We start from the raw sequence: 19046 nt of genomic DNA on the forward strand, positions 1-19046 counted from the left end.
CTTTGTGGTCTGGTGATCCATGATGAGCTGTGGCCCCCAGCATGTCATGAGGTTACTCCAGGAGTAGGAGCACTATAAAATGAATATTTAAATCTATACAAACACTAAATATTATGGTATAGTAAATTATGTTTCAAACTTAGACCCATTTATTTTGTTTAAAAGCAGACAAGCAGATGTAAAGATATTTTTCACTTGTCAGTGTCTGTCAATATATAGTTTTCTGTTGCTGCTTGCCATTTTAATCCACTTTTTTACTGCTTTTTGTTTTTTTATTTTACTTTCCTAATATTTTTGTTATTACATGTTATATGGTCCAGTGTAATATGTTTAAACTAAAATAAACATGCAGCGGCTTTCTGTAGATTTGCATTTGAACACTTTTTGGGTTACAAAATTGATTAATCTTCCATAACATTAGCTGCCCATGTCGTCATAAAAAGTTTTGTTTAATGTGCAAACTAAACTTTTGGACTTTGTCTTTGTGGTGTAACTCTATATTTAGCAGCTGTATAAATAACACTTTTTTCCACCAAATAGCTGGAAATCTGTCTGTTTGCTAACATATCACCTACATCTTCAACTTTTCCCTCAAATGTTTTGGCCAACTCAGATTAGGAGCTCAGTCACATGGGATTCCTCTTGTCATTTGCAATTTCAAAGCATGCAACCAATCTGTAGCTTTCAAATTGATTGTTTTCTTTGAAAGGAAATAAACTGGGGTCAGTTTAATTCAAGAAACCCAATGCTTGTGGAAATCCCAAGTTGAAGAAAGCCAGAGTGTAAACACTTAAGGAGACAAGGTGTTTATGTATACGTGTATGGGAGAGTGAGCAGGAACACATTTGGGAGCTGACCTTGATTGAAAACAGAGCTCGACTGGAGCCTGTAGTCTGAAACGTGGTGCTTCTGACTCAGTCATCTCTCGCCTCAGACAAAGCAGGGACACGCTGACAGACATTGACTCATAACTATGTGACATGCTCATTAATGCCATCGATCCCATTGCAGTCTTCTTTCCTATACAACAGTGTGGTTTGTTTCTTGTTTAATTAGCAGGCACGCTCACACTTGCTTGAAACCACAGGAGAGGTTTGAGGGGCATTGATCACAGCCTCAATTTAAGATGCAGTGATGCAGTCATTGATATCACTGATTCCATACACACTGGGTTGGAACATTGAAGGGGATATTTATCTTTCCAAAGCAAGGTGAAATGGAATTTAAATCTCATGAATCATTTATGTACATTTGCTCATATTCCAAATGCCCTGTACAGCTGTGACACTCTTTTGAAACCATCTAAACATTCTAAAAAAGGATAACCAATATGAATTTCATGGCGAGAAATCTGAAGTCTGAGTAGCAGACCTCAAGGGGCACTTTTACCCTCAGGGCAATTGTTCCACACAAACTTCTTGGCCCCGGACTACAGCTTGCTTATTGCTCAGCCTCGAGGATTAAATGACTGCAGTGTTCAATGTTCGAGGTTCAAGAGTCTTTATTATCCCCTAGGGGCAATTTGTTGTGAAGCAGCATGTAACACACAGGTTATACAAAACAACAGCCATACATCTAAAAATAAATACAAAGACAACAAAAACAAAGCCCACACCTCACATTGACTTGTTGAAAAAGCCTATAGCAGCTGGGACAAAAGAGTTTTTATGTCTGTTTGTCCTACATTTAGGCAGACTGAATCTCCGGCCAGACGGCAACAAGATGAAACCGCTGTTCAGGGGGTGACTAGGGTCGGCTAGGACTGACTGGGCCTTTTTGAGGGACCTTGTCTTATAGACAGAGTTTAAATCAGTCAGAGGGTTTTGGGAAATCTTGCCACACACTTTAACTATATATTGAAGCCTGTTCTTGTTTTTAAGTGTGAGGGACCCAAACCAACTCACAATGGCAAAGGAAAGAATAGATTCAATAAAACAACAATAAAACATCCTCATAAAAGTCTTAACATTAAAATTAAGAAGTTTACGATAAAAAAACATGCGTTGATGTGACTTCTTACAGACAGCGTCAACCTGTGGCTCGAAGGTGAGTTTGTCATCGATTATAATACCAAGGTATTTGTATTGCTTCACCACTTCGATGGCTTGATCATTAATGAGAGTAGGAGAGGGTGGGGGGGTTCTTTCTAAAATCGATTAGCATTTCTTTAGTTTTTGCCACGTTAATGTTAATAAAAGTCCAATTGCACCACTCTGTAAAATCATTTAAAATAGCGCCATGCTCTGGGGCGTTGTGTGTCAGCAGCGACACTATTACCGAGTCGTCAGCAAACTTAATGATATGACGCCTGGTGTGCTGGCTTTGGCATGCATTAGTATATAAAATAAATAAAATCGCAGAGAGGACGCAGCCCTGGGGGGAACCAGTGGAGGAAAAGAGGACATCAGATAAAATGCTATTCACTCTCACACATTGAGACCTGTTAGTTAAAAGTTCATCAACCAAGAGATAAGACAAGGGTCAATATTAAAGGTACTCTTTAAAATCCCCGCTAAAATATGTGGTTGGATGCAATTAAAAGCTGAAGAAAAGTCAATAAAAAGCAGCTGCACAAAGCTCTTATAGCACTCTCAAGATGGGTATGAATCAAGTTAAAAAGAGTACATGCTGCATCTTCCACTCCCCGGTTTGGTCTGGAAGCAAATTGAAACGGATCCAGTAGACCCTGGACAGAATTCAAAAGTTCATCCTTCACGATCTTCTCTAACGTCTTCATAGTGAGGGACGTGAGTGCCACAGGCCTAAAGTCATTGAGTCTCTCGCCTGTTAACAGACCTGTTGTGCTTAAAATCTTTTTGTCCCCTGAAAACAGTTGTAAGATTCTGCCAATGGAGTTACGAATTTCTCTTGATCCAGAAATTACCCAGAGGCAAGCTTGAGAGGGTGCTAACGCTAAAATGGAAATGTCCGTAGGCGACAGTATGTCAGTGTCAGACGGCTTTCTGGAGGAAGGGAGTTCCATTTCACAGTATACTTTAAATTTGTTTCAGGATTATAAGCAGAGCAATAACCTGGAAAGAGACTTAATTATTTTTGTCTGCTTTGCTTTATTTTCTTTAGTTTTCTGAAGTCTGTAATTATATAAATAACTTAAGTTTTATGAGGTGCCAGTGAACTGTGGTTTATATTTTAAATAATATTCTAAATATAGTAGGTCCTATATATATATATATATATATATATATATATATATATATATATATATAAAAATTAAAAACTATCCATGGATAGTAGGTACGGTAAGTTTTATAATTAAACAACAAAAACCCATCACAAAAAAAATCAATGACTAAATCTGTAGTTTGGCATCTATTCTTCCAGTGGCACTACTATAAACAGCTCCCTTCCTCCTTTTTTTTTTACATTTGTACAATTTCATTTTCAAATCTGCATTCTGAAGCAGCTCAAAATCAACTTGTCAGTGCTTTGATAGATTAGTGTGGCTTCCAGGTTTCTTGAAACAAGGAAAAAGGAAAATTAAGTTTTTAAATTTGATTAAAAACAAGTGGGGATGTCTCATATTGCAGCAATAATAACTATTGGAATTTATTCGAAAGTTGGGGCCGTGTCCCCAGACCTCAGCAATTCTATTCATGATTGAAATGTTACCATAGTGGGATGATGATGTAAACTACAAAAAAACAAGATCCAAACCGTGAAATTAAAGGAATTTTCCATTACGGTATTATTTTTCAGTTTGCTGATTAGATCAGTGCTGCAGTATTACTTTTAAACTTGTGTTATGTCAAAGTCTTCACTTAGTGGAAAGATCTAATTTGGTCAAGATGAGGGCCTGCTGTGTCTTTTCCTCCAAACTTATTGAACTTTGGTTACATAATGATTAATTACGTAGTTTAGTATGAAATATGATTTCATTTGTGTGGTTCAAGTTAAGCTATAGTTCCCAACAACATAGCTGTGATTGTTTTCTTCCTTGCAATCAAAAAGGAAATGATTTAGACCCACACCAATCAATTCAATTCACTACCTGGCCGGATGAAACACCGGCAGCATGCTCATAATAACAGACTGAAAAACACCATAGGAGACAAAGATGAGTTTATAGAGATGAGCTCTATAACTAAATCTCCTCAGAAAGTATGTGTCCATAAAATCATTAGCAGACTTGTTATTGTGAATTGATCTGTTTACATTCCTGTATTTTCTTTGACATCCTATTATTTTTGGAACTACCCACAATACCTTTAGTGCTGAATTTGGCCATTAGTACGCTGTATGGATGCTCCCAGCATCCTTGAGTAGTTTTCAAATGGGTTGAAGATTAGTTTTACAGCTACAATTACATCGATATATGGGTCACTTTCCCGCTTAACTTGACTAATGAATGTGGCTGAAGGGATACAAAGTAATGAAAACTTCCTGAGACTGCTTTCTCCTTTGTCATAAGTGGGAGCAGTTTAATAGAGAGACGCAATTCCTGTTCAATCCCTCATGCTCTTAACTTAAGTTTAAGTTTACGATTTGACTGGTCATTGTTGATAGGATAAAAAAGAAAATTATTGAATTGGCCTGACAGACTAAATTACAGTTATTTACAGTATGAAATAGTTTCTGGCAGAAACCTATTATTTCAGTTATTTGCATCTGCAATTATAATTTGCCACAAAAGATACAAAGGAAAAAGATCAAAAGCTTGTATTTTGCAGCTTTTTGAAACAGTAGTTATAAAAGCCCACATACAGAGTTTATCTGTGCAGTATACATAAATAAATGTGTACTTTTATTTAAGGGTGTATATTTTTATAATGGATTCTAAAAGTGATAAATTTAAGAATATCAATAAGTTACCCTGCTCTAAGTGTGTTTTTTTTTAAATTTGATTCCAATTTAAGGTATGTCAAACATTGTAGGACATCCAAACAGTGTATTGCGTTAAGATACAGGTTCTAGAGAATATGAGAAAGGTTTAGTCAACGTGTGTTCATACAGCCTTATAGTCTTAGCCTAAACTGTTTTGACATGGTCTAATGACCAACTTAAATAAATCTATGCATTTCATTACGGTACCAGAAGAGCGCATGGTAATTTAGTTAATTGTTCGCTGTAAGGGGAGAATGCCATCAGTGGTGCAATTGCAACGCCGGCATGATTGAATGATTTAATGTTGGCTGACAGATGCTGGATTTAAACAAAATGCAGAGCAAATAAGTGTCCATGTTATGCTGAATTTAGTTTGTTGTTGAAGGTTCAACAGGAAGGCACTTGCATGCCTTTCAGCACAGATGCAAAAATGTATCTAAAGTGCCTTTTAGCATAAATATTACGATGCCATAGGGTAATTAATTATGCACAGCTGGAACGCAGCTAGAATGTGTATATGCCTGTACACAACCCCTGTACAAGTGTAGACACCTGACTTGGTGCTTGGAAAGATTTAGCTCTTCTTGGCATGCAGGCTTCTGTGTGTGGATTTGATCAGATGGTTTGCTGTATCAATAGCCATTGTCATGTTCAGAGAGTTGTGGGGGTTATGCAACAAAATGGCAATTGTAACAATGAAAATTATGAGTCTCTGACACAGACATTTGCATAAATACATCAAAGGATCCCTCACACTAAAGTATGATTACGCAGTGTTACTCTAGTTAAGAAAAACCAACTCCTCCATAGGTTTCCAGTAAGATCCATTTGAATGGACTTAGATCATCTTTGGTATTTGTGTTTATCCTGAACAGGGATAAATGTAGCATATGATATGGTTACATTTTGAACAAGGATTCAACATGCAAAAGTTAGTTTAGCATAAATGAGATTTAAATGAGAAATTTAGCATTGGATAAAGCAGTGATTTAGTAGGAGTTGGTTATGTCACTGAATTCCAAAATTTTCTCACAACTAATATTAATTGTATAATAGAATTATGACATTAACATCATTAAAGTCTTTTCTTTGCAATTAAAACTGCTTGTATATTGTTGGATGCAATGTAGGCCTACTGTTTATACCGATGTTTTTGAGGCTGTCCAATCAGTGCCCAGAATCTAATTTTCCCTCTGGGAGAAATCAAAGCTTGTTGAAATGAATTCAAAGCCATAGTTTTCTTCATGGCTTTGGGAGACGTGAATGGGTTACTCAGCAGCAGGTTGTGTAAGAACTTGAGAGACCACTTTTCTTTGCTGGAAAAGTGAACACAGACATGTTGTAGCGTTCATGTGTCATGAACCTCTCTGCAGTGAAAAGCCAGTAAAAGAAGACATTTTGGAGATCGACTATCAACACAAATCCCCTTCCTTTGATATATTTATGCCTGGAGTGGTGAAGCAGTATAGCATGATCCCACAGTTAAACACACTGTTTTGTGTGTTTTTAACTACCAAAAGTACGGTGGCCTTGAAGTGCAACTCACAAAAGCAAATAGAAAAACCGCAACAGCAAATCATCAAACACAACAGCAAGTCATAAAACACAAAGGCAAATAGGAAAATATTTAATCAAATCATTAACCCAACGGCAAATAAGAAAACACAACGGCAAATAGGAAAACACAACGGCAAATATGAAAACACTGCATGAAGTAAAACTTTTTACTTCTTAAAAATTATAACTTTTACTAGTGTGTAACATAAGAAGGACTTTAACTGGTTAACTTCTTTGAGCTATAGGTACTTTCTACAGCCATGTACAAAGACTTCCATAGTATTTTGTGTATAATACGTGCGGTTTTACAAAATACAGTACATCGATCCTTATGAATTTGCACTGTTGATATTAAAATAATCAAAATCAAATTCAACTTACTGTATATGATCGCTGTCTTGCATTGCCAGATATTTCTCTGCTACATGTGCCCTTTTCCAATGCAGCAGTGAGTATTATTATACTCTACTGTACCACCACTTTTGAATATGCATTTTCGTCTCTGCAGCATTAACACCGCACTTCAAAAGTGTGGACTAGAAATACATCAACCGCCTTCCCATTATCAGAAGGGAAAATTAATTAGAATTTAGTTGTCCTAGGTCAAAGCACATACTGGTCATTGGAGCCAGCTATTTAAATGAGTTTGAGAGTAACTTGGAACACAGTGTACACAGAGCCAAAGAAGGCAGTGAAGTGAGTCTGCAGCACATCTTATGTTCAATTCTTGTATTCCTAGCTCACCAAGAGGGAGAAAATCTACAAAAGAAGGTAACTGGAAAGAGAGCTGTCCATCCTTATAAAATATACCTCCCCCTATTCTGTTGTTTATGTTAGTTCTGTATCAATCAGTTCCTTATATAAATCCGGAAATAAGATTTCAACTAAAAATAAATAAATTAGCACAGGTCTCTGCTACTGCAAATGCCTTGATTGCATTGTTAATGTATGAATAAATCATGTATTTGTGTTATACCAAATGACTATTCTGTCCACATTTGCCAGCAAACATGCAACTCATGTTTAACAGGTTTATCGTCAATGTTCCCAACGCTCCCTATACAACTTCACAAGTCACGTCCGAGTCCTGCAACATCTGCCTGTAAACGTCCCGCATCTGCTCCATTTCTAGTGTGTGGCTCACAGTGACTGTAATGAGTTAAAAAAAGATTTGAGAATTAGAAAATTTAATTTCGATCACTGCCTCAGAGGTTGACATGTCACGTACATTCAACTGTTTCACAGAAAACATGCTTCTGCCAGCACTTTGCTCATGTACATTTCTTTCAATATATTAAAGTTTATCTTTCCCCTTTTTTCTTCTGCTCTCACATCAGCATGTTTTGACTGTTTTGCTTGCGGTCAGAGCCTGTTTGTATCTGGTATAATGCAAAGGTTAAGTAGAAATAGAGGTTAAATGAAAATAAATATTGGGGAAACCCAGCAGGAAATTGAAAACATCAGACCAACCATGCAACGTCTTCAGGATGACTTTCCTTGGATCCTTTTTGTCTCTCAGTTCCCCATTCTGACTGATCCATGTTCATTTTGTCATATGATGGCATTTTTCATGTTTGGGAAGTTAACCCATTGGACAGTTACAAACACAAAAATGACATGAGATGAGAATAAAAAAAGGTATCACATGGCAGAATCCATTATTATTGCCGATATCTGGTATTTTTATATTCCACTTCTCTGTGAGGAATCTTTGTTTTCTTTTCTTAATCACTTTCCCCTCTGACGTTTGCCACGCATGGCCACGCATGGTTGCTCATGATAACAACTCAGTTATTTCTATTTATTCTGAACTACCTGAACTGGCAGCTGAGCATAGTCATAACAATTATTTTAAACTGTGTGTTTCAAACAGTAAATGTAAAATTTTAAGAGCTTGCTTTAAACATTGGTACCTGTTACTGTAGCAACCATCAAGAGTGGGCCCCCCTGCTGGATGTTTTTTATGAGTTTTTTTCTTAATATTTGCCTACCCAGTACTTTGGTTGTTTTTTCTGATATACCCCTGCAGTATCATCCCTGTCTATTGGGTTATTGTTGCGATATAAACGTGAGGTGAGGTGTGCTAGGCCTACCAATGTGTCCCTGCATTTCAAAGACTCCACCAAGGCAGTTTTGCTGCAGGATGAAACACAGCTGTTCTTTCATTCTTCTCATCTGCCTATAAGCCTCAAACTATTGCATTTGTTGCTGTTGCCATTTGGTGAAGGCTCAGCAAGGTGCAGGAGTGATCCAGTTTGCACAGTAGCTACCTGCTGTGAATAAAACAAAATAAAGTGTGAATACCTTTGAGGTGTTTTCCAACAGATGAAAGAAAGATTGGCAGAGTGAGTAAGAGAGGGATCATGAGCTTACTGTAGTCTGACTGAATCACTGCTCACTGACTGGTGACATTTTGACTGGTTGGAATTGAGTTGATTTTATTAACTTGTGCACTGCTATTTCAATACATCTTCAACTGTTTCACCCTGACGTGTCCCTGAATGATCTCTGTCAGAGCATGAAATAGAAAAAGAAAAAAATGTGTTTTAATAAAGATTGATCACAGCACTTTCTGTTGTCAGGGGGATTGTTATTAGCATAACAGGAAGGGTGGGGGGAGACAACATCAGCTCTGCGTTAATACTTCTAGAACATTGTGCTTGTAATCTTTCCAAAGGCTTGTAAATTGAAAGGTTTCCTTTGAGACAGCACATGGTGTTCATGTTGTCAAATCTATTATCTGTCGCCGGGGGGAAACGACATAATCCTGTTTGCAATGACATTGCAACTGTCCACAGTGTGTGGTTGACTGCACTGTCTGTGATATCTACTTTGTTTCATCATGCTGTAGGACCAAGGAAAACACATTTAAACAGGAAATAGTATCCACTGCCTGTAGTGACAGATGCTTCAGGGTGACAGATGTCATTTACATCCAGAAACTTAAATACCACAATACCCCGAGCTGCTGTCATAAACTGACAACATTCCTCATAGGGTGCCAAGCATACAATTAGTAGGCCTACCTATACAATGTATTCCTTTTCTTATGTATTTACTATACATATTAATGTGTTTACCTACTTGTATCTGTGCAACATTTGTCACTAGAGAGGTGTTTTCACAATTCTCTGAAGGGGTCTGTGCACTTCCTTAAAATCTGAGAATCAAACGTACCCTGGGCCAGCTTGATTTGGTATGTTACAGATTTCAAAGCCAATTGTTGTCTTATATGCAAAAGCTGGAAAAGAAACCTGAAACCTCCATTGCAGAGCGGACTGTACTACTCGTAGCTGTGTCAGCTACTGCCAGTTACAAGCCTACAAGCTAAAAATATTATAAACAAATTAAAAATACATTTACCAGACTGATACGTCTGCTAGTCGCTGATTTGAGAGCACAACAGACTCCTCTTCAGCGTCTGGGTCTAACTGACGCCGGGTTCAGACGGCAAAACTACCGCCGCAGGTTGTGAGCCGGCCGCGGATCATCCTTTCTGAACAGCATGGTTGCCAAAAGGAAACAGCAGCTTCAGGTCATTTTGTTGTGCTTCCGGCTCCAGTCTTAACTCTGCGTGAGGCCCAAAATGTATGGCTGAATCTCTCAACCTATTGCAAAATCAATAAACAGAATTTCTCAATGAGGGAGAAAGAGAAAATGTGCTTCAATCCCCTTTTTTAGAGTTGTTTTCCCTTTTTATGTCGGAAAACCATGTTAAAAAACATATAAATCATAGCGGAGTATTTTTTACATTTCCTACTAACATGTCTATCCGTGAATGGCATATTTCTATGCAACATTAGTCTCAGTTGCAGTCCATACAAAATGCATGATTGTGAGAGATCGTAGTTGCTATTCTGCAGATCATCAGGCATCATCACAGTTGACTATATAGATCTTCTGTGCCAGGTTGACAATGTCTAAAAGCATTTATGTTTAACCAAAAATCAATTAATACCTTTACGTTGCTTCAAAGTCTTCACTACATACTTTATATTATATGAGTCTTAATTTGCTATGCTGTACTTCCTATAAACTATGGCAAAAGCAGCGGCCTTTGAGTTGGTTGGCTGTGTAACATTTCAATCAAGGTGCAGTGGAATAGCATGCTGTTGGATTATTTAAATGGAAAATATAGTGTATGACGTCCTGGTCTGTGATGCGTCTGTTGCTCTCTGTTCTGAGGAGTCTCTGAAATGAGAGACTCAGTATAATTAGAAATAAGCCTGCAGGTACACAGTTTGCCATACATTTCATGAAAAGCTCAGTATTTGCTGTCAGACTGTACGAAGCTATAAATACTAACAGGACTAATTATAAAAGGATAGTTGTTTGTGTTAACCAATGCTTATAAAGACTCTAGGGCCCGTCTGGCCACTCATTCCTCTTTAAATTTTACCAAGAGACTTTTTTCTTCTTCATCTGACTTTTGCAAGCCAGGAAGCTAATGTTTTTTTATTAACAGTCAAAATTTTTATCCATTTGTTGAGTTGATGAGATAGAACAGAGCACTCAAGATTTGTTTGGCAGATGCTATCAGTTGCCTTCATCGTTAGTCAGTTAGTGTAATATTTTTTGAAAATGTAGGTGTTGTTGAATGTTTTTAAGCTGTTTTGGTAACGTTTCATGAATGCAGAATGTATATAAAGGAAAGTCTAAAAATAGTTCCACTCCATCTGGAGCAGGAAGATTAATAATTTAAAATCCTGCTGTCCAGCCTCCATAATGGATAGTATCTTAACCTTGGTGGAACTAATTATGACCCCACTTTCCACTTGCCTGGAAGTATTTCCATTCAAGGTAGCAATTACAAACCAAGTAAGCATGTCAAATAAAACAGCCAAGGGTTAATAGAGTGGTGTGTGGTGCATATTTTGGTGGCACAGATTGCTTGTTTTATGTCTCATAGATTATCAAAAGTGACTTTAGTTCTTTTCTCCCCATGCCACTCAGGCAGTGGTGGAATATAACTAAATACACTTACTCAAGTACTGTAATTAAGTAAAAATTTGAAGTACTTATACTTTACTTGAGTATTATATTACTGTACTTTTACTCCACTATGTTATTCGGACAGCTTTAGTCACTAGGTACTCCACATATTTAGATTTTTGCACACAAAACAGATGTTTATAAAATGCTATGTTTTATTATCCACCATTGCACTCAGGTTATTTTATAACACTGAGAAGATCTACTGCTCCTGTGGGGATTCATGTCTGTGTGCAGAGGGAGACGCAGTAATGGAATAACTTTGAAATGATCTCTCCTCATCCATCACAGCAGGCTCGGATGGAACGCCATGGCTTAAAGGTCCTTTTCATGCACATGGGGAAGTAATAGGTCGTTTTTCTGCTTTTGTTTATAATCTTGTTTTACATGCATAGTCGACAACCCACAGAAACCTCCAATGTCCCTTTGGCTCCTATTATTTTTTCTTCTTGGTTATCTGTGTTTCAGTAAGAATGAGTAGATAAGGAATTCACAAAACACAAATGACGGAATCTTAAGTTGAAATGGCGAGTCAAAACATGTTTAAGTATTACTTTTCTTGTTCGCAAACAGGCTCTTGACGGAGATACATCTTCCTCTTATCATGTTAGCAGCCGACTTTAGTGACTCATCATCACTTTGAGGATTGAGTTCATGCCCATACAAAAGCTCTTAATGGAAAAGGAAAATCTGTAAATATTCTCCTATTAATTCCAATTTGATCATCACGAAGACTGCTGATGTTTTTCCATTCGTATTCCTGTTAATGTGCATCATTTGTGTGTTATGCCTTGTCAGGATCATTCTTTTTTCAACATTTCAAGGACAGTTTTCCTGGAATTAATTATCACACAATTGAATAATGTTTAATCTTATTTGAGGCATAGTTTCATTGGTTTTTACAGTGACTTAATTTAACTAACAAGCCACAAATCGAATAAAAGCTCAAGATGTTTTATGAAATCATTAGAAAGACATCATCTACTTGGTTGCCCACAGGGCATCTCCACGAACATAGTTAGTCGAAAAATATGGAAACAGTCTGATGATAGCAGCTGAGTTCACACCTTTTTGCATGGAACCAGGCACAAAATGCATTGAAGTTACGATGGAAAAACACTGCTCTGAACAAACTCTGTAAAACATTGTCCTCAGCGACTCACACTGTTGTGTGATTGAAATTGTAGTCATGGTCATCGTGTTCATTGCCATCTGTGATTTCCTCCTGTCAACTTGTGTGTTTTTTAAATTATTTGGACTCTTATTATTGGCAGTCACAATCAGTCAGTTGATGTATGTTCATTGCAGCTGCAGCTGAGATCACACATCTTTTTTGCAATGATACTTAGTGTGGACAAGACAGTAAGCTATCTTACACACTAAATAAAATCTAGTTACTGCTCTGTGTTTGAGAAGCAGGAAGCATTCAACTGTCTGCATGTGAAACCCAGCAGAGCTGCTTTAGAGCTTAACATACTTAATTAAACAGAGACTCTGAAGAAGTGTATACTGTACCTGCAGCTACAAGGTAGTTTGACCTAATCATTATTAATAATGAAATGAATAACGGGGCTATTAGCAACATGCCCAAATGTCAACCACTTGAAGGGCCACAAGTTATTTTTACAGGAACAGGTACATAGCATCGCCCAGTGCTACTCAATCAATACTAAAAGCGTGGTCCAAACTGGATGCAAATGTTGAGAAAAAGAACCACTTTTCAAGTCATGTCCTTGAAACTGGGGTTAGCACAGATAAAGAGTTCACCATAGACCTGAGGAACTACCTTGTTGCACTGAAAAACTCCACGGATGAAAGTGCTGAGTGTTAAGGTGCAGAACGGCTACTGGATTGAAAACTTACAGAGTTGCTTGGACTACAGAGAAACTCGTTATCTGAGATAACTTTATGTTCAACCAATAGCTTTATCAGGCTTAAAAAGCCTTTCCTCTTGTACTGTTAAAAGAGAAACATACTGTTCAAAAATAATGATTATATTAAGCTTTATTCTATACCACCTTTCTGTGAAGTAAGTAAACTAAGAAGCTAAACAGGGTTATATTAGAATGAAAAAACAGTCTGACCTCACATTTTGCCTAATTATTATTTTTATAATTATAATTATAATTAATTAATTAATTAATTAATTAATTGTTTTCTTCATGTATGTTTTGCTCCTTTTCATTCAGGACTAAATATTTGGTGCTTGCATGAGTCAGCTGGAAACATCAAAAAGTCAGATGGAAAGATTATTTTCAACCATCCCATGAAGCTGACGTTTGAGAGAGTGCAAAATGGCCCTTAATTATTAAAAGGAGGAAGAGAATCTGAGAGGTGGATTCAGCATTAAAGTATTTCTTAGCTAGCCAGAACCAGATCAGCCTGCTGATGCTATGCCATAATTGACAATGACATCCATCTATTTCACATACCCCCATGTGGTCCTGTAATCCTGGTTTCTCTCTGTTGTCGTCGTCAACAGCAGCAAGAGTACATTCTTAAATAATTTCATTGAGATGTTTGTATATACAGTATATATATATATATATATATATATATATATATATATATATATATATATATATATATATATATATATATATATATATATATAGAGAGAGAGAGAGAGAGAGAGAGAGAGAGAGAGAGAGAGAGAGAGAGAGAGAGAGTTTGTTCCCAAAACCGTGGTTTTACTGTATGGTTCTATAATATGTCCATGTTGCTTAGCAGACACATTGAATAAAGGCATTTTATTTATTCCATAATTAGAAAAAAAAACACGAGTCATTTCCACAGATTTTTAAGTTTTCATTTGTTTGAGCTTTTGTTTTTTCTCATCTGCAATAGTAGATAATGGGAGAAAAGAAATGATGTGAAATTCATCATAGGCACAATGGACACTTGGCCATTTGGTATAAATGGAAAACCTGACACTAATGCAGAGTGAGCATAATCTTTTGTCTTCCTCTTAATAGGGTGATAGAGGACTGACTACTAAACTAAATTTCACTTGCTAAGAGGATTATGTTTTGTTTCAAGTAAATGGGATTATTAACAGATCTATGGTGTTGGGCAGGATCATGAGCAGAAGTTCACTTTAATGATTTTAACCCCTTGTCCAACAATAACTTCATTATGCTCCGACTAACTGTTGAAGCATGATGTTAAAATCCTGGATGAATAGTATTTACAGTGATGCACTCTGTGTGAGCGTGATTTGCGGGTGTTACCCGATTGCAAGATGGTTCCTAGTATTGTCCTGACTTCATATCAAACTATTACTCTCAGGAAAAAGAACTCAAGTCTGTGATATAAAAATGTATTTATGTAGGGGATGTAGCATGTGCACAAAATTAATTAATAGAGACAGTCGGGTGATGCCCTAAATATTGGGCAGCAGCAATTCACAAAAAGTGTATCAACAAGATTTTATTTTATTTTACAAGTTAATGAACAACAATCTGTGAATTCAAAGAGATTTTTTGGTGTATTAAATATTGTAATTACCGGTTAGGTATTCTATTTTTCTAATATTTTTCACACACCTTGACACTGTAAATTGGGAAGAATTGTAAAGTAAAGCACTACACCATCATATTAAGTTGAGTTAAATTTAAGGTTATACTGATTAGAACACAAAAAATATCACAGAGCATAGAGCTGACCCTGATTTCCCGCATGGTATATAACATACTATTTGCATATATTTCTTCAGGATATTGATTTGGTTGTTGTGTTATATGCTATGTGTTTCTGTATTGATTGCATTGTTGAAGCTGTAATAATGGTTTTGTTTTGTAAAAACAAGAGGAGTGCAAATTATTATTCAAGATATATGTGAGATTTGCCATTGGTGGCAAGAAATTGCACAAATCCAACACTTTCTTTAAAATGCACAAGCACATTCTCCAGACGTGAGCATGTCAAGTTTACTGATTTCTCTAGCTTTCTAAGTAGTTTTTGAAATCATTGTGACGTAGTGGCCCTTGGATCCACAAATGGTCCAAGAGGATGGGAGCTACTAGTATTTCAAAGAGCTCTGATTATCCTCTCTCATACACAGCTGTGCGCCAAGTCTGCTTGTCTTGATAAAATTCCAAAAAGCAAGTATTCGTTATAATTCTGTGTCTGAGGTAGGATGATAACTTGGTCCATTTCTAAGGCTTTTCAAGTCTGGACACAATACCTCAAGGAGCTATTGTGTTTCAATCCTATATTCACATAAGATGTCCTTATCAGAGAACCCAAGTTATCACTTTTTTCTGCCCTTATCACTACACAGCAGGTAAATTAGTTGTCACAGTAATTCAAATTCCTGTCTTGGTTGCACAAATACATTACAAAGGTCTGAATTTTAAAGATTGAACAGAAATTCATTACGTGCATGACCATTAGAGCAAATATGATTTTTTTTGTGATCCACTCTGATCCAAAACCAAACTTTCAAAGATCAAGAAATATGACCTCTTTTCTTTGTGGAATGTTTTCCGTTGTTAAAGAATACAAGTTTTTTTTTCTCACCTCAAAATGAAGGCAATGTTTTTGTTTTAATGTGCTGAGGTGGACTGATCACAGAATAGGTTTCTTACAGTCAATACAGTCTAAGTCTATAGTATCTTCTGCAGTAAGATTTATTAGAAGCAGTTTAACATCTAATATGTCCAGTACTTGTTTGGTTTAGGGCATATGCTTCAGCACATGGTACGTATAAGCACAGTAAAAGCTGACTTTATCTCAAAACCCACTGTGTTGAACTGTAATATGATCAAGGATAGATTTGTGAGGCACACATGTTTACTGGTAGTGTGGTGCATTTGTGAATTCAGAACGTTTAAGGGGCTCTAAATACTGTCACATTGGGGGTCTGATATATTGTGAACGTGTCCACCACTAGCAGTCATGGCCTTGGCTCTGGTGCTCACTTCCTTATTTAAACTATCCAAACAAACTGCTGCCTATTAATTTTAATTTTAATTTGTTTTTATTAGTCCCCAATGGGAAAATTACTGCACTACACTCTGTGTACACACTTTTGTTAGTACTCACACACAGGCCTGAAATACACACACATGCTCAGAACCTATACATGGAGAGATGTCAGAGTGAGTGGGCTGCCAGCTGAACCAGCGCCCTGAGCGGTCGGGGAGGGTACGGCGCCTTGCTCAAGGACACCTGGCAGTGCCCAGGAGGTGAACTGGCATCTCCCAGCCACCAATCCACGCTCCCAACTTTTTGGGTCCATACAGGGATTTGAACCAGTGACCCTCCGGTTCCCAACCCAACTCCCTATGGACTGAGCTACTGCCACCGCCAATTAGTAGCGGTAATGGTTAGTGGTAATGGTTGATTTCTATTCGGTTCTGTTCATGATTTGCTGCACTGAAATGATATTGCACCACATCTTTTCCCATTATTGAAGAGATAAGTATGACATTTTCCATAATGTTGATGTAAATACTCTATCACGTGATCTATCCCAAACATCTTATGCTTTATAAAACTGGTTCAGAATTAGATTAAACAAAAGCGGTTACTTTACGTCCAGAGCGATTTTGACTAGAACAGCATCTCCCTTAGCTATAACTTCATATGATCTGGACTATTGGATGGGATGTTATTGTCTCTTTCCCTGCAACAAGCTGAACATTAGTTTTTGAATCCTTGATTACACATGGAGACAACTATGATTAACCAAGAGTGAGAGTCTACAGCCAACACTGCAGTGCTTTGAGCTAAATGTTAATCTTATTAGCATGTTAACATTTGTTAATTAGTGCCAAGCAAGTTGAGGCAGATGGGAATGTTACCAGTTTTACAAGTATTTGGTCATAAACTAAGGTATTGGACAACCAATAATGTTGACCTGTTAATGGTGCTAGATGAAAAGCCACAGGATCACCAAAGTCAGTAGGATACACTGGCTAGGAACCATGGAAGTTTGTACAAAATCCAGTAACTTTTTAGATATTACAGGCTAGCTCACAGTGGTCGAAGAAACTGTCTAACAGACAGACCTATAATGCTATCCCTAGAGCCATACTGCTAGCATGGCCAAAAATAGTCAATTAATATAAGGCTTTAGACAATTTATTTCAGAATAAGTTGTACTAATATCTCTACACTATGTTGTTTTTTCAAGTCACTACAGTGCATTAGACATTAAATTCACAACACACTTTCTACCACAGCTACAGTAACCAGCACATAATGTTGTCTTCATATAATAGAAGGAAGAGTAGGATGGACAAAGTGTTATTTAAAGTAAAGACAGCCCTGATTCATCATACTAATAAAAGCAACAGGAGGAGAATCATAGGTTACTGGTCATGACAAATGACAAGTCCAATGTCCCTGCTTTTTTAAACGATGGCTTTGTTAATGTGGAAAACCCAATTATGTTTATCTGACATCACCACAGCTTGTAATAAAAAGCGATTTGCAGAAACACATCTCTAATCACTGTTTTACCAAGTTTCCAACCTTCACCCATTTGTGATGTGAGTCATCTGCAGCCGTCCATTTCTTATCAGTTTCCTTTTTTCAGCAAACAAGCCAATCTCTATTTATGGGTTTGCACACTCACTCAAACATGTTCTGTCCCACAAACAAGCATTAGTTAAGGGGTTATTGTTGAGTTACTTGCTTTATTTGCCTATTTAAGATTGCAGCCACTTCCTGTTAATGCTATTTAGAGTTGGCAAACCCTACAACTTTTTCAGACGCACCATAGGAAGCCTTATCCTGTTTGTTTTTTGTATTGTTTTGGAAGCTGCTGTCTTAGATCCCGACTTAAAATAAAAGCCCAAATAGAAACTCAAGAATCTCCTGTAATGAAGCAGGGAATTTTTTCACAATTAAGGCCTGACTGAAGAACTCCGCATGCAATATTGTTTGACACATTTGTAAGTGCTTGAATGAAGTATATCTTGACCTGGTGTGATGTATGACTTACTTTTAGCTTGTATACACTCGCTTCATTCTTACAAGCCTTTGAAACATGTGCCCGTTATCTCAGAAATCTCCAACACCCTCTCCGTTATAAGGCTAATGGCTCATCGTAGTACTTTACGCACGCAGAATATATCATGCACCCACTAACTCAGGAGTGACAGCATCCCTGTGTACCCTACTGTGTTGGTCTACTTTGTACATTAAATTCAATTCAATTGTAATTATAGTATCAAATCATAACAACAGTTATCTGGAGACACTTTACAGATAGAGTAGGTCTAGAACACACTCTATAATTTATAAAGTCCCGACAATTTTAGTAATTCCCCGAGAGCAAGCAACTAGTGTGACAGCGGTGAGGAAAAACTCCCTTTTAGGAAGAAACCTCGGCCAGACCCAGGTTCTTGGTAGGCGGTGTCTGACAGTACATGCGCCTCATGACACAAGATCATCCAGAGGAAAATGGTAGGCTGAGAACCCCATGTACTGAGTGATAACATAAGGAGCCGAGTCGGAAAGTATTAGCGTCCAGATCCCCTGTATCATACTTCATCAAGAGCTTGGGCCTGAACCTTGTTTCTAATTAGATCTGTCAACTCAAAGCCCAATATCTGTGGGAATGGCACAGAGAACTGCTGACTAACAGGACTCTGTCAGGTGTGTTTGTGTGTGTGTGTGTGTGTGTGGGGGGGGGGGGGGGGGGG

The sequence above is a fragment of the Etheostoma cragini genome, chromosome 4, assembly GCF_013103735.1.
Source record: "Etheostoma cragini isolate CJK2018 chromosome 4, CSU_Ecrag_1.0, whole genome shotgun sequence".
NCBI lineage: Eukaryota > Metazoa > Chordata > Actinopteri > Perciformes > Percidae > Etheostoma > Etheostoma cragini.